This window comes from Phaseolus vulgaris, chromosome 8, assembly GCF_000499845.2.
Source record: "Phaseolus vulgaris cultivar G19833 chromosome 8, P. vulgaris v2.0, whole genome shotgun sequence".
Lineage (NCBI taxonomy): Eukaryota > Viridiplantae > Streptophyta > Magnoliopsida > Fabales > Fabaceae > Phaseolus > Phaseolus vulgaris.
Genome location: NC_023752.2, coordinates 20,171,616 through 20,177,615, shown reverse-complemented (window position 1 = coordinate 20,177,615; position 6,000 = coordinate 20,171,616).

Sequence of the window (6,000 nt, the reverse complement as noted above, 5' to 3'; positions counted from 1 at the left end):
CTTGATCAACTACAAGAGTTGTTGGAGAAGAAAAGTTTCATGGGAAAGCATTGGAGGTTGGTGCAAAACAAGAAACCCATACAAGTTGCATTAGATTCCTAATAAAAACAAGAAAAAGTAAATAAATAAAAACAAAAAAGGATGAAGATAAGGAAATGGACAAGAACACGTCATCTTCAATTAAAGAATCAAAGGATAAGTGCAAGAGGATTCGCCACTTGAAAAAGCTTTTCAAGATAACCAAAACAAGATAAGAGAAACCTGAAACTCTCACAAACTCACAAAGGAGACTCTTCATTCAACTCAAGATATGTTTTATAAATGAGAGAGCTCTTTATTATAGAGATGGAACTCAACCTAGGGGAAAAGAAGAGATAAGAAAATGCAGTTAACTTTACAAATTAGGAGTTAACTCTACTAAACATGATTAGCATAACTTAACCCCCTATAATTAGGGAGTGCACATGTAGTTCCTTGAATTTAGGGAAATGTGATGATTATATGTGAAAATAAAGATGACTCGGAGGAGTAGGTACATCTAGCACCACTTATGGAGTTCCTAGCTTGAAGAGTCCAACTAACCCATGTGCTAGTTTAGAATCTCCAAAAACACTTCTAACTCTCTACAATTTAGACCATGGTTCTTCAAGTACTAGCTTTTCTCATGTTCCCTTAAAAATTAAGAACTACTTAAGATCAATCCTTCAATCTCAAATACTCAGGTCTTGAGTCTCCCTTTAGTCAATCTTTCTAGAAATCACTCTTATTTTTTTTCTTCTTTATTTTTGTTTAACGTGCTCTTTTTTTTTAATTTCTTTAAGCTCCTCTTATCTTTCTTCCTTAGGTACTTTTTAGATCACTTCCTCCTATCTCAACTTTCTTATACCTTTTATATTGTGGTTTGTTCACATGCATCTTTTCCATTTCCAATCCATATTTTTTGCAAACGTGATTCAAGTTCCTTAGTATTCTAGACGTCTAAGAACCACACAAAGCCAAATTTATATCCACTCCAATTCAACTTTCTTGAGATAAATACTTCCTTTACTTTCTCCATCTTTGGAAAATCTTCCACATATCATACTCTGCATAGTTAATCGAAAAGAGGTAGAAGAAATATGTTTTTGCCAATCGTTCTTGTCAGGACAATTGGCTCAAAAAGGAGGGGGTTGAATGAAGTCTTAAACTCTTTTCATAACAGATGAACAAATCCTTTAGCAGACTGTCTAACAATGTCTAGTCAAGTAAACAGAATCATCTAACAAGTAACAACATATTTTTATATAGGCTCATCCCAAATCTTGGGGTATGTGCATTTATCCCTCAAGCAAATGCTTAATAGGTTCATCAATCAAATCACTTGATTACAACAAGTAAACAAACCTCTCCAAGTTATCATGAGAAAACAAACCTCTCTAGTTACACGAGTAAACAGACCTTTCCATGTTATACGAGTTAATCTCCCCTTAGATTAAGAACTTTCAACATATAGAAATACAATCAAAGAAAACACAAATTAAGTTCACAAGGGTTAACATCATAAAGTGAAAAATTACAAAGACTTTAACAAATTTCCAAAAGAACACTAGATGCTTGATAAGACTGTACTAGTATATAGTTGTTGTAGGTCTTGGTTGTTTTTTATTTTCTTTTTCTTCAACTTTGTCTCTTTATATAGCAATTGAAAAGATGACCTTTAAAGCATATGATAAACTAAACTTTGATTCTGCATAAACTTTTGTTAGCATATCTTAATATCTTAGTTTTTATTGTTGTAGATGTTTTATATGGAAACTTTAGATAAGATCTTCTAACATGCTTTTGCCTTGATTCTACTTAAGGAAACATTTCGAACTGATTCACAATATATCATCGTTAAAAGCACTTATAAGAAAATCATATATACTCGTTTACTTCATTATGATCTTATTGTTAGACTCTGTACCATTCAAACGTTTTTTAAAACTAGATTATATAGTCATCTGAAATAAAAACATTTTAACAGAATATATATATATATATATATATATATATATATATATATATTCAAATAGGTTACAATATTAATTGCACATATAGTATTATTTTAAAAACTAAAAATATAAATTCTTTTAAGTTGTGATGGTAGTGTATTACACCATTGTCATCTTTGCATCTTAACATATCATCCTTAGTTGAAATATGAATAACATATAAGATAACTTACTAAAAATATTAAGATATACATAATTTTTTAATCAAATATGTAAATATTATATAATATCATTAATGATAATATTAAAAAAAATCAATAAATAAATCAGCATTATAATAGTTCTGATACAATACTCACATTATAATCAAGCTAGGTAAGTTTATCACTTAAGGAACTTTTATATAATTACACACCATGATTCGCATCTCAAAATTTTCCAAACACATTTAAAATTGTCAATTTCTCACAATTATAGAAATATAACCTATAATAAGCTCACGTAGCATACACCACATGTTAACAATTATATTTTTACTGTTTTCAAGACCACCATCCCAATTTATCTTAATTTAAATTACATGAAAAAATTTATTTGACACTTTTAAAATATTTGTAAAAAAATAGGTTGACTAAATTATAGCTTTACACTACAAGAAAATCATGAAATATAACCAATTTTTAGATAAAAAAAATAATTAGTTGCTATAGTTACTAAATTAGAGACTAAAAATTTTTGGGTTTCTAAATTAGTTTTTATTATTGTTAAATGGTTTCTAAATTGGTGTCTAATTAGCAACAAGGTTTTCGCTACCAAATTTAGAATATAAATAATTGGTAGCAGAAACCTTGGTTGCTAACTAGATATCAATTTAGAAACCATTTAACAATAATAGAAACTAATATAGAAAAAAAAATAGTCTCTAAAATGGTCTCTAATTTAGTCATTATAGCAACTAATTATTTTTTATCTCTAAAGATTGATTTCTATTTCATGATTTATTTGTAATGTTAAAAGAATATTCTTAAAATTGACTGTAAAAAACACTTATATACACTACATGAAAATTGTTAAATAAAAATTAATTTTAAATATAAAAAAATATATATTATATTAATTAAGTTAAATTTTATTTTATTAATTAAAATATTATTAGTATTTAAAATAGTTTTTATTAGTAATAAAAAAACATTAAATTAATTTTTAAATTGATATCTAGTTAATTAATAATATTTTAATTACCAATTAATTTAAGTTCTAAAGTTGGTAACGATACCAATTTAAAAATTATAATTTAACTTTTTTTTATTAATAATAAAAATTACTTTTAAATATTAATAATTTTTTAGTATATAAAATAATATATAATTTCATCAGTATAATAATTGATTATTTTTATTTTTAAATCCAGTTTCTATTTAATGGGTTTTTTTTAGTGGTATAAGGCTTGTAGAAAAAGCTCAATCAATTTTAAGTTTATTTTTTACTTACTTACTTCTCCGGATCTGGACAATTTCGCTTAGCAAAGTGATTAATAAGAGAATTATTCGTTAAATAGGCTATTGTTATTTGGAATAGTTTCATTGAGTGAAATTGCATGCATTGAGTGAATTAACAGTTAAAACCATTATTTTCACTTTTGACGATCTGTTGAGCAAATTGTGATGTGCTGAACAAATTCTTCATGTTTGAAAGCTCTTTGTCTAAATTTATGTATCTATCCACTTATACAAATAAGATAAATCAATATAAGTGAAGATATACACAATTAGGGTCATTTATGACTAATCTCTCTTTCATGCTTCATTTACCAAAATTAAGTTAAGAGTGAACATTTGTAAACTAAAGAACTGGTAAACAATTCAATTAAATACTTTAAAAGTGTACATAAAATGTATTCAATAATACTCTTTACTAATACAACATGTATTTATCCAACTTTTACACTACAAACTTTATCATTATCAATTATGTAATATTATAATATTTATAATTGAATACCTTAAAGCATTTCATAATTCATTAATATTATAAATTAAGTATATTATTAATTTCACGAAAATTTGAAAATAATTTGCATTGATCTCTAAATAAGCATATAAAATGAAAATGGTGTAGTACAATTTTATTAAATTTAAGGTTAGAGTTAATGTATTAGCAAACTATAAAAAACAATTTTTTTAAACTATTCAAGGAAACAATTCAAAATTTACTACAGATAATTAATATTTAACTATTTTAAATTAAATCTCAAAGGAAAATTAACATTTGTTCAACAAGAGGCAAACTGCTATCAAAGAGATTGAAAACAGTGTTACAAGGGGTCATTGATGTTAGACAAGCAGTTTTTTTAAAGGGTTGTGATCTTTTGGACAGTGTGTTGATAGCAAATGAGGAGGAAGTGAAAAGAAAGAAATCCTCATGCTTATTCCTAAAGGTTGATGATGAAAAAGCATATGATTCAGTGCGTTGGGATTTTTTTTTATTATATGTTAGGTAGACTTAGATTTTGGGATAAATGGATTAGATTGATAAAAGCATGTCTAAAGTCTGCATCTATGTCCATCCTTGTAAATAGGAGTCCAACAAAGGAATTCAAATTTGGGAAGGGTCATAGACAGGGACCTTTGCTCCTTTTCTATTCCTAGTCGTGGTTGAGGGCCTGGCAGGAGTGGTCAGGCAAACAACCGTTAGGGATATGTTATAGAGCATGGAGGTTGGGTCTCAAAAAGTAAGGGTTAACATGTTGCATTTTACGGACGATACTTTCTTCTTCTGTAAGGATAGTCCACAAAACATAATGGTGATCAAATCTGTATTATGTTGTTTCGAGTTGGCTTTTGGACTCAAGGTCAATTTCTCAAAGAGCAGCCTTTGGGGGTGGGTATAAACCAATCCCTTAAATGCAATTGTATTCGTCTATTTTAAATTGAGAGATATGAAAGCCCCTCTTAAGTATCTGGGTATGGAGGTGGGTGGTAATCATCGGAGAGTGAGTTTCTAAGATAACGTGGTTGATAAGATTCGACAAAGATTGGATAGATGGAAGGGGAAGTTATTATCTATGAATGGTAGAGTTTGTTTGTTGAGGTCAGTTATCTATTCTATTCCCCTTTTTTACATGTCTTTTTTCAAGTTGTTAATGACAATGGTTCTCTCTTTTAAGAAAATTCAGAGGAATTTTATCTAGGATTGGGGGATGGATGGTAAGAAAATTGCTTGGGTGGCTTGGGAGAAAGTTTGTAATTCCAAAGAGGAAGACAGTTTGAGTATAAAAGATATAAGGCTTTTTAATGATGCACTTTTAGGGAAATGTATTTGACATCTACAATCATCGGAGGGTGGAATGTGGAAAGAGATCATTGAGTCTAAATACGTCGAATGGAGAGAACTATGACAAGTTGGTACTAACCCTAAGGATTCTACCTGGTGGAAGGATTTGAAGAAAGTTTGGGCGTCAGAGGAATGAGAGAATAACTTCGAGGATAATGTTGCACGAAGGCTTGGTGATGGGAATCATACTAAGTTTTGGGAAGATAAGTGGATTGGTATTGAGGCTTTAAATGTAAGATTCTCAAGGCTTTACTCGATTACTAAGGATAATAGTGTTGTTGTGTCACAGGTTGGAGTTTTGTTTAATGACAAGTGACTTTGGAAGGTATATTGGAGGCGTGCCCTGCTTGTGTGGGAAGTGGGTGAAGAAAATCGCCTCATGTCTGTTGAACATAGCCTTTGATGTCTCCAAATCCATGAAGATTGCTTGAAGACTTTGTTGTTGCTTGTGTGTGTGGGTATTATGTAGTTTGAATTTATAAATCCACTCATAGATTTGATCCAAGGTTGCTTGATTCAAATTCTTTCGAAAAAAAGGTGTTTTCTAAAGAAAGTGGAAAATCAACCTGTTGAATTGTCGTTTCAATCGGTTGTTTTACACTTAGTGTTTTTGAAAAGAATTTGAAAAAACCTGAAATTGGTTGACTTAGCTGTCAAGCCAATTCAACTGATTGTTTCGTATTTGCAATCGGTT